Source organism: Balaenoptera physalus (genome assembly GCF_965194825.1).
Source record: "Balaenoptera physalus genome assembly, chromosome: 14".
Lineage (NCBI taxonomy): Eukaryota > Metazoa > Chordata > Mammalia > Artiodactyla > Balaenopteridae > Balaenoptera > Balaenoptera physalus.
In genome coordinates this window covers 56151252-56171910 of record NC_138893.1, presented here as the reverse complement: position 1 = coordinate 56171910, position 20659 = coordinate 56151252, and the positions used below count along the sequence as shown (strand labels likewise).

The following is a 20659-nucleotide window of genomic DNA, read 5'->3' as shown; positions in this document are numbered from 1 at the left end:
CTCTAGGCCTCTGCATCTCTGAGATTCTCCTGGCCTTCTCCTCATTGTCACACTCCAGCCTTTTCATTATCACACATTAATGTCAAAGTAGGAAGTTGCTGGGTGGGGTGTGGTTTATACACATAGGAAGACTAGTTTCTTCTTTAATCGGGGAAGAAAATTGTTATGACTTTGTTAAATTAATATTTATTAAGTAGACCTCCAGGAAGGTGGATGGTGAGCTGGTGCTCAACAAAAGACCACAAGAGGAATCGAAGTAGAGGTTTATTTCTCACAGGTACCGGAGGAAGTACACCGCACTCTTTGACGGGCCACACAGGGAAGTCAAGGCAGGGTGCAAGCAGAGAGAGAGAGAGGTAGGACCCCGGGGCACATGCATTTATCAGGGTCTGTGGATGCAGTGCTTTGGGGTTCTCAGGCTAAGGTTGAAATGGTCCATTCAAAAGAGCAGGGCTTTCACAAGTTCCACAGGGGTCTTATCTAAGGCGGAAGGCGGGGGCACAAGGGCAAGGCCCTGGAAAGTGGGAGAGACTATTTATCACAAAGGCTACTGGGGAAGTCATATCAGGAACTGACATTTACTTGTGACTCTGCAGGCTATCATCTAGGGTAGGAGCTTGCATGAGGGGGCTAGTGTTAGTTTAAGTCTCCCGCAGGCTGCTAAGCCAAACAAAATAGATGCCAAGGCAGCAATATCATGGAATAGCTAAACTCACAATAAAAATCTTCCCTGGAAGTCTGAAGGATCACCTCCCCTTTTGCTTCGTTGGCCAGAGTCAATCACATGGACATCCCTAGCTGGAAAGGAAGCTGAGAAATTGAGTATTTGGCTTTTTCAGACTCTCAGTCAGTGGAGAAGAGAGCTGGGAAATACCATTGGGTAAGCAGTTAATCAACAGCTATGCCATAGATAAGCACATGACCCAGACTAGCCCATCAGCATATTCCATCTGCCCAGTCACAGGATAGGTGCCTGGATGGATGGATACCCCATTCTCCATGGATCCTTGAAAGCCGGAAATACTGTGGCCATCTTGCCACCAGTAGCAAGGAGTCTGCCTGAGATGGGTGTTGACACAGATGGAACATGGGTGAGAAGCAAAGAGAAGCATATTCCCGTTGACCTCATTTGAGTGCCTTGTTACTGACATTCCTGAGTCAGCTACACTTCTCGGACCTGACATTAATGTGAGCCATTAAATCCCAAGCCCATTGTGGTACTTTAGTAACCTGAAATGAACTGTGCCTCCCAGTATTCATACCTTGTGTGTTCTCTCTCCTTGAATCTGTGCTGACCCTCTGCCTTACTTCAACCAATAAATTATGGTAAAAATGACATTGTGCAAGTTCTGGGCCTAAGCCTTAAGATTACAGCTATTGCACTCTTGGAAACCGGCCATTGTATAACAAGTCCAACTACCCTGAGACTATCGTGCTATGAAGCTAACCATGTGGAAGAACTATATGGAGGAGAACTGAGGAACCTAGCTGTATTAGCCAGGGCTCTCCAGAGAAACAGAACCAACAGGTTGTACAAATATAGAGAGATTTATTATAAGGGATTGGCCCACATGACTAGGGAGGCTCAGAAGTCCCATGATCTGCCATCTGTAAGCTGCAGGCCCAGGAAAGCTGATGGTTTTGTGCCCGTTCACGCCCAAAGGCTTGAGAACTAGGGGAGCCAATATTATAAATTCCAGTCTGAGTTTGGAGCCCCAAGAACCAGGAGTGCCAATATCCAAGGGCAGGAGGTGGATGTCCCAGATCAAACATAGACAGCAAACTTACATTTCCTCTGCCTTTTTGTTCTGTTCAGGCCTTCAGTGGATTGTGTCATGCCCACCCACATTGGTGAGGGCTGATCTTTACTCAGTCTACCAATTAAAATGCTAATCTTTTCCAGGAACACCCTCACAGACACAGCCAGAAATAATATTTTACCAGCTATCTGAGCATTCCTGAGCCCAGTCATGTTGACACATAAAATTAACCATCATTCCAGCTGACAGCAAGAACTGAGGCTCCCAGCTGACAGCCAGCACAAACTTGCCAACCATGTGAGTGAGCCATCTTGGAAGTGGATGTTCCAGACCCAGCTGATAAGCTTTCCCCACTAAGCCCGGTCCACATTGCAAATAAACAAAATGGTTGTTGTTTTAAAGCTACTAAGTTATGGAGCTGTGTATCACACAGCACTAGATAATTGACATTTGGTATATATTTTTCTTCCACTCATTGAGTTATTTTTAGGATTAAATGAAATGTACATAAACGTACCTATTAACGCTAAGGATTCTTACCGGCTCCCAGTGACCACTGCTTTCCCACCTGCCTTGCTGAAATCTGCAAACGCTGCCTCCAGCACTGCCTTGATCTTGCAGCTTTGTAAATCATCAAAAAAGAATAAGGTTAACTTAACTAGTAAACTCTTGTTGACACCCAGTGACCACTTTACCCATTTTTCTAAGTGGGTAAAGGATTTATTAAGTGGACCTTTCTATAATCTCGCCATAAAGGCATAGAAAGCCATTTAAAACTTTGTTTTGTCCATTCCTACATTTCTTTCTTGTTTATTTCTCTTTCCCCCTTTCTCCCATCCCACCCCCTCCTCTACATGCCATCCCCAGATTAGAGAAAGTTTCTCTGGCTTTGGCTAGGGAGTAGGTTTGGTTCTACTTGGTTCTAAGAGAGTAACATTTACCCTGCTTCTCCCATGGGCTGCTTGGGCATGGAGGAGGGGAAGGACCGAGATCCCAGAGAGGTTTTGAAGTTCTAAATGTGGAGGGGACCTAAGCTGCCTCTCTTCAGTAGAGCCCTGATGGGGCAAAACAGCAGACACTCTAAATAAGATTGGGGTTCTGAGCTCAGGGGATACTGGAGGCAAGACCTCAGACTAAAAATGGCTGTCGTGGTGTGCGCGAGTGGACCCAAGAAATGTTCCCTGAGGTCGTCTATGCCCAGCTATGTATGGGGACAGTAAATGATTCCTCTGAATACAACCCAGGCATAGTAAAGGGCAGCAGCCATGCCACGGGGTTCATGTGGGCCTGGCATCATGTTGAAAATCAGGAGCCGTGTGCTCCTAAGAAGGCACCCTGAGCTGAGAGAGCCCCAGATCCAAGGGGGGATGGTGATTGGGGCCCGTGTGGATTAACAACTAAAGACCAGGTGAGAATGGGGACTTCCTAGCAGATGCCAGCAAACAGAAGCTAGGCATTCGACTTCCTTCACCCCACCATCCTCTGCTGTACTTTGACACTCAATACCAGAAGCCTACTGGAGTATCTGCCCATTTCTCAGTGAACCCGTTCACAGTGAACTGCTCAACCATGAAAGTAGACTCCTGGCAACTTTATTTGTGATAGATGATCCTGGGCAACTATAAATCAGATACAGGGAGACATCTGGCTCAATTTGAACCAATCATATTCTCCCTTGAAAATTAAGTTTGGCAGCTAAGGAGCTGCTAGTTATTCTCAGGGTGCAGCTGGAACTGAGGGGCACATAACCACAGGAGCTGAACAGAGACGTGAAGAAAGAGAAGAAGCAGGTGGGCAGGGAGATCCAGTGTTGAGGAACCATCTAGCTCCAGAAAGAGAGAGGGATCAGAGGGTGCCTTAGCTCCTGATGGGAGTCCTGCAGGGGACTCAGATGCATTCCTGCCCCTGGGTTCTGAGACACACCAAGTATATCCTTACATATATTCCCTCCTCCCCCACCAGGGCTTTCTGAAGCTAATTCAAGTGAATCCCATTACTTGCAAGAAAGGGTTCAAAGACAAGATAATGAATTGTGTGCCTTTGTTTTCCAGTGGGCCAGTCGGTAGCTGCTTCGTGCCCAAGCAGCAATGTTACAAATCCTCAAATTAAGATTATTTCCTGCTCAAAATGCATGCCTGTGACTTGGCAGTTTTCTTCTGAGTCCCTGCAAAGTCCTGATAAATCTCAGCCAGCTGTTGCCCTCTCCTTGTTCCCCAGTAGGTTAGGCTGGCAACTTTTGTATCCTCACACTACATCTTGCTCAAAGCACAACAGGTAAGTCATCCAACGCATGGGGATGCAGTGGTGCAAGATATGGACCGGATGTCTACCTACCTAGAACTTCCGGCTATTGGGGGACACAGGTAATTAAACACAAAATTAAATTATAATTCCGTTTTATTGCTGTTTAACCATCAGGAAGTACTGCATGCCAGAGAGACACATGGCAGGGGTGCCTAACCCAGTCAGGGAGGGGTGGAAGAATAAAAGTGATTTGTCAAGATGGAACACGATTCCCAAAACAATCAAAGCCTTTTGCTTACACAGGGCTACTGTGTACCAGACATCTTTCTAAGCACGTTACATGTTTGAGCTCATTTAATCTTCACACGTCTATGTGGTAGATATTACTATTAGTCCCATTTTAGAGATGATTCAAGTACATCCTAGAGAGGTTAATAAGCATGCCTAAGGACACACTGTTAGTGGTGGAGCTGAGATTCAAACCCAGGCAGTTTGAATAATGAATGTTTATTTATTGATTGAACAGCTACAAACTAGACAAAGTGCAATGCTTATTCCCCCCACCCCCCACCACCCATGCTGGTCATTCTTATTTTTAAAATGTAAATATCCTTAGGCTTTGAAATGTGCATCTAGTGTGACCCAACTGTATATGTAGAGTCAATGTGAAGATTAAAAGAAAGAGCATTTCGAGGCAATTCTGCCATGTTATCACACTCTAGATAATACTGAATAGCAACCACATTATAATCAGCAATGACCTCTACACATCAGGGAGCAGGAAAACAAACTGGATCATTTCAAGTTTGCACCAGCTGCCGGCTGAAATTACCCCATTAGAGGGAACTCCAAAGGAGCGGTTGCTGGGTGACAGGAGAAGCTGGCTGACATGAAGTGCTCCTTTTCAGGAAAATCCTTCCATGCGGATTTTTATTTCTACATTTTTCAGGCTGATTTTGTAGCTTCATCAGAAAATGATTGTTTTGTTATTTTACTTAACAAAATGTACTGCAGCAGTTACTTGTAAAGCTGCTGAGAGTTGAATCAACTCCAGTACGAAAGTTAAATTACCAGAGTTTGGGTGGTATTTCGCTACACTATATTGTACTAAAAAGAAGAGGTCTATTTTTTTTCCAAAGAAACAAAATGTATTTATAATTAATTAACAGAATTAGGAATTCTTCTTTAGAAATTTTTTATTTGTTTCTGTTCTTCTTTCCTTCTGGCCTTTATTCTCCCCTCCTCTTTTAACTCACATCTATACCACTCTCAGCAATTCTCTGTTCATCTTCTTTCTGGAAACTTCATAATATTTAATTAAGAGTTACTGGCCTAATTTGTGCACATGAACTTGCAGAGAAATGATGGGTCTGTTTTGAGCTAATCTCTCATTTCCCTTGATATTAGCTCTGTGACATCATTAGAGATATTCACAAACACCCAGTGTTCCTGTGTCTGGCACATGGTAGGACTGCACCTCCCACCCCGTCTTGAAACTAGGTATGATCATGTGACTTGCTTTGGCCAATAAAATATGAGCAGAGTGATGCGAATGTGTTAAGACAATGTAAGGCAGCGATAATAATAATAACAACAACAACAATAATAATAATGGAAAATAACAAAGGTTTATGAAAATGTAGAAAAATTGGAACCCTCAAATATTGTTGGGAAAAAAATGTAAAATGGTGTAAATGCTATGGAAAACAGTTTCCCAATAAACTGAACGTAGAATTTCCATATGACCCAGCAATTCTGCTCCTAGGTATAGACCCCAAAGAATTGAAAACAGGTGTTTAAACAAAACTTGTACATGAATGTTCATAGCAGCTATACTTACAATTGCCAAAGCTAGAAACAACCCAAGTGTCCACAATTGATGAAGGATAAACAAAATGTGGTATACACAATAATGGGATGTTATTCAGCCATAAATAGGAATGAAGCACTGATATATGCTACAACATAAGTGAAAATTGAGAACATGCTAAATGTAAGAAACCAGACACAAAAGGCCACATATTATATGATTCCAGTTATATGAAATACACAGAAAATAGGCAAATGAAGAAAGTAGATTGTGATTGCAAGGTGCTGCAGTGGGAGTTGAGGGGGTAGGGAATGGAGAGTGACTGCTAAATGGGTGTGGGATTTCCATTTGGGGTGATGAAAATTTCTGGAATTAGATAGTAGTGATGGTTTCACAACATTGTGAATACATTTAATGCCACTGAATTGTGCACTTTGGTTAAAATGCTAAATTTTATATTATGTGCATTATATTATAATTTAAATATATATGTTATATATATTTATATACTATACACACATAGGAGTTTACATATGGAACATCCATCAATCTGAATGATTACAGCATGACTGGAAACTAAACTTTACTGTGTTAAGTCATTTGTTGTAGCATCATAACCTAGCCCATCCTGACTGATGTAAATTATTACATTGCATTTGGTTCACCTAATCTTTTCTTAGGCCTCCTTCATGCCAAGCACTAGGGAAGCAAAGATGAAAAGCCTCAGACTAGCAAGGGAGATAAACATATTAACCAAAAGATGCTCTTCAGTGTGATGATCCCATAACAGGGTAGATTAGGAGTTATAGTGGAAGCACAAAGGCTGAAATGGCCAATTCCATCCTGGAAACTCAGAGAAGGCTACCCAAGAAGAAGCTTGAATTACAGTTTAAAAGATGTGTAGACATTTGCCAGCTAGAGAGAGGGAGAGGTTCATCCCAAGTTGATGGATGAACTTACCCTCTGTGCAATGATATAGGCATGAAACAGCTTGGCATGTGGCAGGAAATGGCACTGATTAGATAATAAGATGTGAGGTGGTGAGTGCTGGATTTGAGACTGGAGAACTTAGCAAGTGTCTGTAGTTTGAACCTAAAGTTGTAGCCAGTCCTTCCTTACCATTCCACTCGTGACATACATGGAAAATGAATACACATATGGACACCAGGGCAAAAGACTGAGGCTGCTTGTGGTTGGCTGGCCACACACCTGGACCAATGTTAGCCACACTTGGCATATCTTAATTCATTGCAGCACACATCTTTTAGGAAGCTCTACTATGGGTAATAGAGTCTCACTGACGATTTTTACTCTAGGAAGTAATATGATAAGATTTGCATTCTAAATTATTGCATGGAAGATGGATTAGTATGAAGAACAAGACTGAAGTCAGGATGATCTGGGAGGAGGCAATGCAATAATCCAGAAAGAGATGGCAAGAGCTTAAATCAGCATAGTGGCCATGGGAATAAAGACAGTGGACAAATTCAAGATATAGTACAAGGTGTAATTAACAAGCATTACTGATTGATTGGATGTGGAGGGTAAAGCAGGAGAAAGAGTCTCAAATGGCTCCCAGACTGAGTGAATAACTGTGGCTCCACTGGAATGGGAAAGAGAGGTAGAGGAGAACCATGAAGATAGGAACCTGTTGAACTGATATGCCAACGGAGGTACCTGAAAGGTAGTTAAATACCAGGGTAGTTAAATATGGGCTCAGAGAGAGGACTGGAGTAGGGTTAAAGATTTAGGGGTCATGGACAGATACAAGTGGTAATTAAAGCCAGGGGATAGATGAGCTGGTTGAGAGAGGACATAAGTGAGAAATGAAAAGGGCTGAGGTCATTTAAGGAGAACACGGAGGAAGGAAAGCCTATGGGAATGACATTGGCTTTGATGCATAACAGGATCATCTCAACTGACTGAACACTGAGACCCTTTGAAAAGAATGACTCTCTTTAATCTTTCTAAATCTGTCTAAATTAAATGTAAAGACACCTCTGGGAATTCCAGAACATTGGTCCACTAATACAGGCTGAAGCCTTTTGTGAAAATTGAATGTTTAAAAAATATATATCATTTAAAGTAATTTTGACTAAGTCATAATTATGGCTCTCTCTAACATGTTACTACAGTATATTGTGCTTATCTATTTATATGTCTACTTCTTCTCACTAGATGGTGAAATCCTCAGAGGTCCCCTGGTGTCTAGCCTGGTACTGGCAGATAGTTCACAACTGATAGATATTTGTGAATTAATATGAATTTGAGTTTTAAAGTTCAGTATAAACAAAGTATGATAACACTTTTTGAAACTAGGGTCCCGTAATCTCTCCAGGGTTTTGCAAAGGAAATATGTTAAATGGGCAAGAGATACTATAGTTCTAAATACAGCAGTGCCCCTTATAATAGTCAATATTGATAATTATGCATGATATATTCAAAAACTATAATGTCATACAGAATGAACAAACTAAAACTAACACTATACACTAAGAAGGATAAATTTCACAAACATAATATTGAGTGAGAAGCCACACAGAAACAAGTGCATACAGTATAATTACAATCATATGAAGTTTAAAAACAAGCAAAACTAATGGATAGTTTTAAAAGTCTGGATATTAGTTATCTTTGGAAGGGGTGTACTGATGGGGAGGAGGCACAAGGGAGACTTTTGGAAAACTGGTTATATTTCTTGATTTGGGTATTATTCCATGGGCACATTAAATCTGTGATCATTCTTTGAGCCGTACACTTATGATTTGTGCATTTTTTTCTGTATGATTGTTATACTTCAATAAAATATTACTTAACAAAAATAATTATGATAACTAATAACATTAAAAAAGAGTCTCCACAAGTAAGAACATGGCATTAAGCAAGTAGTTGAACCTACACTAAACAACCAATAAGAAAGGATAGTGAAAGGAAGAAGTTGATGGATTTCAGAAGGTGTGAGAGACTTGGTTGGTTTATTGGCTGAAGACTCAAGGGGTTGCTGGTAACTGTATATCTGCATGGGACCAAACCCAAAGTGGCCTTGCAGCTTGATAAGACTATCTCAATTTCTAAGCTTTCAGTACAACTATCACCAAACAGACCTTCATTTTATTAGATCAAAACTCTGAGGATAGAGAACTTCGACTGCAATCTGTGATAAACTAATTGATATTACACCCTGCCATAAATAAAATATCGATAAATATGGACAAAATATTCAAAACATATACTTTAGATAATGAACAACAGGCTTCACAGGACTGTAATCTCTGAAGGAGGGAAACAAATGAGGTAAGTCCTCCAAATGCCCCAGCTTTAAGTTATAGGCATTTAGATGCTGGCATAGAGCAAAGCATAAGAGTCTTTCTCAGGAGAGAAAGAAGAAATGCCTATTCAGGTGTCCTCTCCAATTTTTAATGGGGTTGCATTTTTTGTTTGTTTTTTTTTAAATTGAGTTGTATGAGCTGTTTATGTATTTTGGATATTAACCCCTTGTCAGTCATATCATTTACAAATATTTTCTCCCATTCAGTAGGGGTTTTTTCTTTCTTTCTGTTTTGTTGATGGTTTCCTTTGCTGTGCAAAAGATTTAAGTTTAATTAGGTCCCATTTGTTTATTTTTTCTTTTGTTTCCTTTGCCTTAGGAGACAGATCCAAAAATATATTGCTATGATTTAAGTCAAAGAGTGTTCTGCCTATGTTTTCTTCTAGGAGTTTTATGGGTTTTGGTCTTACATTTAGGTCTTTAATCCATTTTGAGTTTATTTTTGTATATGGCATGAGAAAATGTTCCAATTTCATTCTTTTACACATAACTGTCCAGTTTTCTGAGCACCACTATTGAAGAGACTGTCTTTTCTCCATTATATATTCTTGCCACCTTTGTCATAGATTAATTGACCATAAATACATAGGTTTATTTCTGGGCTCTCTATTCTGTTTCATTGATTTATTTGTCTGTTTTTGTGCCAGTATCATGCCATTTTGATTACTGTAGTTTTGTAGTATAGTCTTAAGTCAGGAACCATGATATCTCTAGCTTTGTTCTTCTTTCTCAAGATTGCTTTTGCTGTTGCTTCAGGGTCTTTTGCGGTTCCATACAAATTTTAAAATTATTTGTTCTAGCTCTGTGAAAAATGCCATTGATATTTTGATAGAGATTGCATTGAACTGGTAGATTGCCTTAGGTCATGTGGTCATTTCAACAATATAAATTCTTCCAATCCATGAACACAGTGTATCTTTCCATCTGTTTCTGTCATCCTCAATTTCTTTCATCAGTGTCTTATAATTTTCTGAATACTGGTCTTTTACCTACTTAGTTAGATTTATTCGTAGGTATTTCATTCTTTTTAATGTGATGGTAAATGGGGTCATTCTCTTAATTTCTCTTTGTGATAATTCACTGTTAGTGTATAGAAATTCAATAGATTTCTTTATATTAATTTTGCATCCTGCAACTTTACCGAATTCATTGATGAGCTCTAGTAGTTTTTTAGTGCCATATTTAGGATTTCGGTGTATAGTAGAATGTAATTGGTAAATGGTCACAGTTTTATTCCTTCTTTTCCAATATGGATTTTTCTTGCCTGATTGCTGTGGCTAGGATTTCCAATACTGTGTTGATTAAAAGTGGTGAGAGTGGCCATCCTTATCTTGTTCCTGATCTTAGAGGAAATGCTTTCAGCTTTTCACTGTTGAGTATATTAGCTGTGGGCTTATCATATATGATCTTTATCATGTTGAGGTATGTTCCCTTCATACCCACCTTGTTGAGATTTTATCATAAATTGATGTCGAAGTTTTTCAAAAGATTTTTTCTGCATCTATTGAGATGATCATATGATTTTTATTCTTCAATTTGTTAATGTGGTGTATCACACTGATTGACTTGTGGATATTGACCTATCCTGGCAACCCTGGGATAAATCCCACTTGGTCATGGTGTACAATCCTATTAATGTATTGTTGAATTCCGTTTGCTAATATTTTGTTGAGGATTTTTGCATCTATGTTCATCAGTGATATTGGTCTGTAATTTTTTGTGTGTGATATCATTGTCTGGTTTTGGTATTAGGGTGATGGTGGCTTAGTAGAATAGTTCAGAAGCGTTCTTTCCTCTGCAATTTTTTGGAATAGTTTGAGAAGGATAGATGTTAACTCTTCTCTAAATGTTTGGTAGAATTCACTTGATTCTTTTTTCTTTATTTCTTTATTTATCTTTTGGCTGCATCAGGTCTTAGTAGCAGCACATGGGATCTTCGTTGAGGCACGGGGGCTCTTCATTGCAGTGCACAGGCTTCTCTCTAGTTTTGGAGTGTGGGTTTTCTCTCTCTAGTTGTGGCATGTGGGCTCCAGGGCGCGTGGGCTCTGTAGTTGTGGCACGTGGGGTCCAGAGTGCATGGGCTCTGTAGTTTGTGGCACACGGGCTCTCTCATTGAGGTGCACAAGCTAAGTAGTTGTGGCGTGCGGGCTTAGTTGCCCCATGGCATGTGGGATCTTAGTTCCCTGACCAGGGATCAAATCTGTGTCCCCTGCATTGGAAGGCAGATTCTTTATTACAGGACCAACAGGAAAGTCCTGGAATTCACTTGTGATGCCATCTTTTCTTGGACTTTTGTTTATTGGGAGTTTTTTTTTTAAATTTTTTAAAAATTAATTATTTTTTGGCTGCGTTGGGTCTTTGTTGCTGCATGTGGGCTTTCTCTAGTTGCAGTGAGCGGGGGCTGCTCTTCATTGTGGTGCGTGGGCTTCTCATTGCAGTGGCTTCTCTTGTTGTGGAGCATGGGCTCTGGGCACGCAGGCTTCAGTAGTTGCGGCATGTAGGCTCAGTAGTTATGGCTCATGGGCTCTAGAGCACAGGCTCAGTAGTTGTGGCGCATGAGCTTAGCTGCTCTGTGGCATGTGGGATCTTCACAGACGAGGTATCAAACCCGTGTCCCCTGCATTGGCAGGTGGATTTTTAACCACTGCACCAGCAGGGAAGTCCCGGGAGTTGTTTTTTAAATCACTGATTCAATTTCACTGTTGGTAATTGGTCTGTTCATATTTTCTATTTCTTCTTGGTTCAGTCTTGGGAGATTCCTAGGAACTTGTCTATTTTTCCTAGTTATTCACTTTATTGTCAAATAATTGTTTGCAGTAACCACTTTTGATCCTTTTTATTTCTGTGGTATCAGTTATAACTTCTCCTTTTTCATTTCTGACTTACTGATTTGGGCCCTCTATCTTTTTTATCTTGATGAGTCTGGCTGAAGGTTTATCGATTTTGTTTATCTTTTCAAGGAACCAGCTCTTAGCTTCATTGATATTTTCTATTGCTTTTTAATCTCTATTTCATTTATTTTTGCTCTGATCTTTATGATTCATTTCCTTCTACTAACTTTGAGTTTTGTTTTTCTTTTTCTAGTTCCTTTAGGTGTAAGGTTAGGTTGCTTGAGATTTTCTTGTTTCCTGAGGTAGGCTTGTATTACTATAAACTTCCCTGTTAGAACTACTTTTGCTGCATCCCACAGATTTTGGATTGTTGTGTTTTCATTTTCATTTTCTCCAGGTATTTTTTAATTTCTTCTCTAATTTCTTCAGTGATCCACTGGTTGTTTAGTAGCATATTGTTTAGCCTCCACATGTTTGTGGGTTTTGCAGTTTTTTTCTTGTAATTCAGCACCAGTGTCCAAGTGGTAGAATGAGCTCCCAAGAATTGCTGCCACCAGTGTCTGTGTCCCCAGGGTGAGCTTCATCTGCCTTCTGCTTCTCTGGGAGACTCTCCAAGATCAGCAGGTGGGTCTCACCCAGGCTCCTTTCAAATTACTACTTCCTTCCTGGGTCTTGGAGTATGTGAGATTTTGTATGCCCCCTCTAGGAGTGGAGTCTATTTCCCACAGTTCTCTGAGTCTCCCAAAAGTAAGCCCTGCTGGCCTTCAAAGCCAAACCTACTAGGGGCTTTTCTTCCCAGTACAGGACCCCTGGGCTGAGGATCCCAATGTGGGGTTCAGACACCTTGTTCCTTGGGGAGAACCTCTGTAATTTTAATTATCCTCCCCTTTGTGGGTGCCCATCGGGGGTAGGAGTCATGACTATACCACGACTCCACCCCTCCTACCCATCTGTTGTGGTTCCTTCTTTATATCTTTAGTCGTAGAAAATCTTTTTCTGTTAGATGCCGGTCTTTCTCATCAACAGTTGCTCTGTAAATGGTTGTAATTTTGGTGTGCCCATGAGAGGAGGTAAGCTCTGTATCTTCCTACTCCACCATCTTGTTCCCAGAATCTCTTCCACAAGAAATGTTTTTAAAAGTTCCTCAGGCTAAAGGAAAATGATACCATATAGAAACTTAGCTCTTCACAAAGGAATGAAGAGTGCCAGAAATGGTAAATATCTGAGTATATATAAAAATTTTCCTCCTCCTTTTTATTATTTTTAAAAGATAATTGACTGTCACCCACAAAATAACAAAGGTATCTCTATATGAAGAACCTTATAACCTTCTATTTTTCCTCTCCCATTCTTTAATATAGCACTGTCATATATTTTATTTCTACATTATAAATATGGATACACATGAACATGTGCACACGCACACACACGTATACATACTTAACTTGCATAATGAAGGAACTATTCACCTTGGCAGAACTAGACTGGCCTTAAGGCATTTGTTATTCTAGGGCAGTAATGGTTAAGAAAGTGGGCTTGGGGGACTTCCCTGGTGGTCCAGGGGTTAAGACTCCACGCTCCCAATGCAGGGGGCCCAGGTTCGATCCCTGGTCAGGGAACTAGATCCTGGATGCCACAACTAAAGATCCCGCATGCCACAACTAAAGATCCCAAGTACCACAACTAAGACCTGGTGCAGCCAAATAAATAAATAAATATTTTTAAAAAGAAAGTGGGCTTGGGTGTTAGAGAGTCGAGGCTAAGTCTAACTCCAACGGTCATTAACTATAGGACTCTGAGCAAGAAACATAACTAGCCAAAACCTAACTTTACGTATCTGTAAAATGGGGGTAGTGCCTCTTGAGTAGCATGGGTCTGAAGATTAATTAAATTACCATATATAAATTGATAGCGCATTGCCTGCCTGGCAAGAATACAGGTTTGACAAAGGGCAACCATTATTATCCTAAAGTGAAATATGACCCCACCTCGGCAGATGCCAACTTAGCCAGACACCAGTTGATCGAAAAGATATGACAGGCACAAGGAAAAGTAGGAGGTGGTAAAATACACTAAAATTCTTCATCTTCCAAAGCAGAATAAAAGAAATCATCTAAAGTTAATAAATCAGTAACCAGAGACCTAAGAATGTATAAGACCTAAGAGACCTAAGAAGAGTATAAAGGCAATCACTAGAAGAGTTACAAACATAAATTGTTTACAGCGATTGCCTCTGAGAAGTGGGATTGAGGGAAGAGAGAAAAGTTTTTATTATTCATTGTGTACCCTTTTGTACTATCAAAAATGTTATCATGCATTAAATATTGCATGAAATTTCAAAACCTAGTTTTATAATTTAAAATGTACATATGGAACAAGCAGAAAGGTTAAACAAATATACCTGGATTTGTGTAAAAGTGGAACTTCTTGGGTGCTTCCCATCCTTACCACCACTGAGGGAGAAACTGCTAATGCTCCAGAAAACCAATGCTGGCCTCCGTAAGGTTGTACTCGCCAAGAACTCTGTGTGTGTGTCCATACGTCTGTTTGTCTGTAAAGTAAATAATGCTTTATGGTTTAATATTGGAAGTCCCTGATGTCTGACCCTTTGCCTAATTCTCCCTCCCTTGAGGACTCATATTATTAAAAATTAAAATGCTCTGAAGCAAAGCAATTTTTATAATAATATTAACCAAAGCCAACCTATTATCTCAACCATAATGATAATCTCATTATCACATGCCAGTGTCCACAGCTCTGCTCTCTTCCTAACTCACTTCTGTTGTCCGAAGCTGGGGTCTTAGCTAGAACCCTCAGGGCAGGCGTGAGGGGTTGTTCATAGGCAATTTGCAAAGTGAATAGGTCCCCACAAGTAACACAGACCTGATTTCAGTCCCTTCCTGAATCCTCTGCCTGTCTGGGGCACTCTATTATTTTCCCTCCACTCTCTTGCTGTCTGCTCTATTTCTCCTTTCCCATTAAATCCCATTATTGGGAAAGTTAAGATGCTAGGGAGACACCATAAGCTAGAGAGACAAGCCACAGAGCATCACTGTAGTGTAGAATGTAGTCATGGAATGTTGCCACAGTAATGGCCTTAAGGTCAAAGCCAGGATATAAAGTGAAAGAAACTGTGCTCTAATGAGGTCCTCTTGGAAGCCAGCAATCCTGGCAATTGTCTTCTGGATGAGTAATCGTCTGGATCATGGACTTCAACTTCTGATGGTCCTGGGTTCCAACTCTACCTCTGCCCTTCCCTATCAGCGTGACTTTGGCAAGTTGTTTAACATCTCTGAGCCTCAATTTTCCCTTCTGTAAAATGAGGGCAATAATATACTCACCTTTTTAAAAAAGTGCTTGCTCTCTGGTGTTCTACATGTTATTACCTCATTTCATTCTCATAGCAGCTGGATACTATTACTATCCCTTTCTATAGACGTGAAAACAGTGGCTCAGAGGGAGGCGTCTAAGTCACGTGTCTGAAGTCACACAGCTGGTAAGGGAGGCAGCCCGGAGGGTAGCCAGGCAGTCTGACTCCAGAGCCCTGCTTTTAGTTATTCTGCTAAACTGTCTGATAAAGTTCACCTGAGACTAAATGTAATGATGCATTTAACAGCGCTTGGTGTATTTTGAGCATTCAGAGTAATTATTTAAGAGAGCTGGGTGGAATCCAAATCCCAAATGATAACAAACTTGGGAGTAAAGTGGATTATGCTGTACTTTAATCATATACAGCCAAGTTTAAAGTTCAGACATCCTCACTCTCAGATAATCCGTAAACAGAAAGCAAGTTCCCTCAGGAGGAAACAGGTTCCCTGGAGCCCCAGAAATCATTTATATGGGAGCTATCCTTTGCAGCGTGGGAACAGAGAGAGTGGGAACAGAGAGTAGTAAAGCAAGGGATGGCTGGAGAAAGTCCCGGCCATGTTAAGGCCTGCAGGGCTCCCCTCTGCCCAACAGTGACGGCTTGGGGATCCAGCCCCGTGACTTCTGAGCAGAGGAAACGCAGATGAAGAGAGCCCAGCGCATGCGTCCAGACTCGCACAACCACACAGAGCACTGTTCTGACTCCCTGGCCAGTGTGTCCAACGGGGAGGGAGCAGGAAGCCGAACAAAACTCACACAGCTGGGCATAGGTTTTGCCTGATTCTGGGTCATGCTGGAGTCCTTTTTCACTCCTCCATCACCCCCCACTGCATCCCTAGGAGGAATGCAGCCTTGCTTCTTTTGTCCCCCACTCTACCCCTGCTAGGAATTGTGAACGGTCAGGGGTAGGCACTGAAACAACATTAGTTGAATGAGTTACATGAAAAAATGATACTAAGATAAACATAAATATATTAGGGATTAGAATAGAAACTTGGCATAAATTTTGAAGATGGGACACAGAACTTCAAAGAAGCTTCCCATTTCTGGGGCTTTAAATTCTGTCTCCAGAAATTAGAGTTCCAAGTTCCCACGTCTTAGCTGTGAGGGATACTTGGATGGAAAAGTTTCAGAAGCCTGGAATATGCAATACCATGCTACCTCTCTTCCTCTTATTATTTCCTTTTTTTTTTTTTTAATGAGTCATTACCTCTGTATAATTATGAGCCAGAACTTAAGAGAGGGTATGGCCAGTGCTGGGGAAAATATCTTGTATGCCTCAGTTTGTATGCAGACCCGGGTTTACTTCAACTTTGGATTTACATTGCTGGTTTTTTTTAGCTGTCTACTGAATACCCTCAGAAGGGTTTTCCCTGGCATATTTTTAACTTTTTAAAATAGTGGTAAATATATATAACATAAAATTTACCATTTTAGCCATTTTTAAGTGTGCAGTTCAGTGGCATTAGGTGAATTCACATTGCTGTACAACAATCACCACGATCACAGGACTCTTTTCATCAGCCCAAACTGACACTCTGTACCCATTAAACAATAATCCCTCTTTCCCTCCTCCCCTCAGCTCCTGGCAACTACCATTCTATTTTCTGTCTCTATAAATTTGACTATTCTAGGTCCCTCATATAAATGGAATCATACAGTATTTTCCCTTCTAGGTTTGGCTTATTTCACTTAGCATGTTTTCAAGTTTCATCCATGTAGTATCTGTCAGAATTTCATTCCTTTTTTAAGCCTGAATAGTATTCCATTGCATGTATATACCACATTTTCTTTATCCATTCATCCATTGATGGGTCTGTGGGTTGTCTCCATCTTTTGGCTATTGTGAATAATGCTGTTATGAACATTGGTGTACAAATATCTGTTCAATTCCTTGCTTTCAATTCTTCTGAGTATATACCCAGAAGTGAAATTGCTGGCTTGTAAGATAACTCTATGTTTAATTTTTTTGAGGAACCAACCCTGGCATTTTTCTTCCTGGTATATTTCCAGAGTCAGTTCTTCATCATCTATTGAAACAGTGCATTTTGCCTCTCTGATGTACGATCCTACATTTCTACTAAAACACCTCTCTTTTGCTTGTTCTCTCTTTCATTTACCAAGGCATTTAGAATTATGATCTTATGTTCCACAGTACTCATTTTCCCCAAAACAAAAACACTGAACCTCACTCCTTGGAACAAACTGCCATCTTCCAAATCATAAGTTGCATTAGTTAAAAGAATAAGAAACTAACTTTTTTGGAGGAAAAATGTGCAGTCTTTCAAATCAGTACCGAGATACCAGCCTGGTATGCAGCAGGTAGACATACCAGGAAAAGAGCTCCTGATTTACAAACGTCTCACTTAAGAACATCCCTGACATTCAAACCATAGTGGAATTCAGGAGTTGAACTCCTGCAGTTGCTGAAGGTCTCTGTTCGCCACCACTGGGATTCTGAGGACTGTGGACTCTCACTTGTTAATGGGACAGCTAGAGCCCACCTCTCTTCTACTTTCATCTTCTTTCTTCTTGACACCAAAACTATAGGGGTGCTACCACCACCGTGGCTAGCTGGCATCATGTCAAGAGCTCCTGTTTTCACTGGAGGATTGAATTCCTTTGAACAGAAGAATTTCAGTTGGAACACTGCATGATTTTGCATACAGAAGCAATGCTCTTTCACATCTAGTCAACTTATTCTGTCCATTCCATCTCTTAGCTAACTCAGAATCTATCTTTCCTCCCTGCCTCCTCTGCCTTGAGGTCAAAATCTCACCTAGACCACTGCAATGGGCTGAGCTGGTCTCCCCAAAAGTAAGGATTTCTGCCCCACTCTTCATATTATAGGGGAAATCCATCTCTCACCAGCTCAATGTGTCACCAGAGCCTTGAAATAACAATGTTCAAAGAAGAACTTAACCACTCCAAGCCTCTGCTGGGTGGGGCTGCAACAGAGCCATGTCTTCTTACTTCTAGTCTGATCTATACTTTTCTTACCAGTAGCTTTTTAAGTTTTCATGGCTCTTGTTTGTTTAGCAAACAAGAATGACTGTAACTGATATCATTCATGTATCAAGGTCAGCAGCAGAGGGAAAGGAAGTTAAATGAATAAACTCCAAGACCAAAATCATTCCATTACCCTTTTGTCACCTTAGTCAACACTGGTATGGTACCTATTTTCTTCTCTTTCTCTTTTCACTTCCTAACCAGCGTCTTCATCACTTCCAGAGGGAGATTAAAAGTGTTCCTGGGGCTTCCCTGGTGGCGCAGTGGTTGAGAGTCTGCCTGCCAATGCAGGGGACACGGGTTTGAGCCCTGGTCTGGGAAGATCCCACATGCCGCGGAGCAGCTGGGCCCGTGAGCCACAATTGCTGAGCCTGCGCGTCTGGAGCCTGTGCTCCGCAACGGGAGAGGCCGCGATGGTGAGAGGCCCGCGCATCGCGATGAAGAGTGGCCCCCGCTTGCCGCAACTGGAGAGAGCCCTCGCACAGAAACGAAGACCCAACACAGCCATAAATAAATAAATAAATAAATTTAAAATAAATGTGATTTGAATAAAATGTAAAATCTGGTTTAAAAAAAAAAAAAAGGATTCCTTCTTACTAATAGTCTACACAATTCAAAAATAATTGGATCTTCATACAAACCATGGCTTAAAAAAAAAAAAAAAAAAAAAGTGTTCCTGGACCCAATTCCACCATGGTGGGGTGGAGGTTCCCCCAACACCAACAACAGTTCTCTGGACACCAGCTTGGTGTCCTACAATTCGACTCAATTCTAACAGTAGTCACCTGGAGATAGCACAGGTAAATCCCACAGGTTAAAGACTCAGTCCTACACGACTGCCCCCGTGCCTTCAAATGCCAGTCACAAGCCCACGTTATCACCTGTGCTTCTGGCCAACCTGCTATAAACTGGAGGTTCCAAGGTCTCCCTTCCTGGGCTTCAGATGCTAGTTGCAAGTCCAGGTTGTTACCTGTACCTCTGACCAACTGGCTATAAATCAGAGGTTCCCACGACCCCCTCTGCGGGTTTGATTAATTTGCTAGAGCAGTTCACAGAACCAAGAGAAGCATTTTGCTTATTAGATCACCAGTTTGTTATCAAAAGATATAACTAGGAACAACCAGATAGAATAGATGTATAAGGCAAGGTATAGGGAAAGAATGCTGAGTTTCCATGCCCTCTCCGGCCACACCACTCTCCCAGCACCTCCACATGTTCACCAACCCAGAAGCTCTCCGAACCCCTCCTTTTGGGTTTTTTATGAAGGCTTCATTACATAGGCATGATTGATTAAATCACTGGCCATTGCTGATTGAACTCAATCTCCAGTCCCTAGCCCCTCCCCCCACCCCGGAGTGGAGAGTGGAGATGGAGGGTGGGACCGAAAGTGCCAACCCTCTAATCCCAGGGTTGGTTACCATGGCAATGAGCCCCCATCCTTAGGTGCTTTTGAAAAGTCCCCCCATTTAACTTAAACCCAGTTGTGGTGGAAAGAAGCTTGTTACGAATAACAAGACATCTGTTTCACCTCTAAGGCTCAGAAGCCATTCCAGGACCTGAGGATAAGAAACCAAATATTATAACAAAACATGTTCCCATTGCTCTTACTGCTCAGGAAATTCCAAGGATTTTGAGAGCTATGAGCCAGGAACCCAGGTGGAAGATCAAATATATGTGAGAAATATATTTTGCTTATCTGAATGTGGCCAAATATATATTTCTTATAAATCACAACATCTCACGGGCTCTTCAGATGCTCTGCACATCTAAATCTCAGAATGCAACTGTGAAATTGCACTTGATTTCTAGATGTTTGGAGGAGCTTCTTGGTTCTTCCTTCATAACCATGAGCTACCACCCTCACCACCCCTCCCTACAATTTCCCCACCAAAACACCTTTACGACCACCAATAAAATCAGGTGCACATATTTTTGCAAGGAGCCTTAAATTCTTTTTAAGAACAAGGCAAAGGTATATGTTAATTAAGTTAGAATTCAGATGGCCATTTGTCCCAGTTTGCCTAGGGCAGTACCAGTTTATGCCTACTGCCCTGCGTAATTTTTAAACGAGCTCCCCTTTTTACTCTAAAAAAAAAAAAAAAATCCCAGTTTGAAGGATAAATTATATGTTTTCCCTACTTAAAAATACACCTTGCTTTCCCAGTAAAGTGCTTTTCGGGTGACTTGGTGCTGTTGCCCACATCATTGCACTTTAGTTGCACAACAACTCTGCAAAGTAGGAAGGGAAATACTTTATCTCTGTCAATTAAATGAAGTAACCAAGGCTGGCTTCAGGTAGCACGGTGGTGAT

General features: G+C 41.1%; 1 protein-coding gene and 1 long non-coding RNA gene across 3 annotated transcripts in view; one reads left to right on the top strand and one right to left on the bottom strand.

Annotated features, from left to right (window-relative positions):
• Positions 1-20659, bottom strand: part of LOC309642380 (uncharacterized protein) — a 199486-nt gene that overhangs the window by 97922 nt on the left and 80905 nt on the right. The gene's annotated exons all lie outside the window — the stretch shown is intronic.
• LOC309642425 overlaps positions 1-20659 on the top strand; it is a 151796-nt gene that overhangs the window by 114650 nt on the left and 16487 nt on the right. The window lies entirely within an intron of this gene.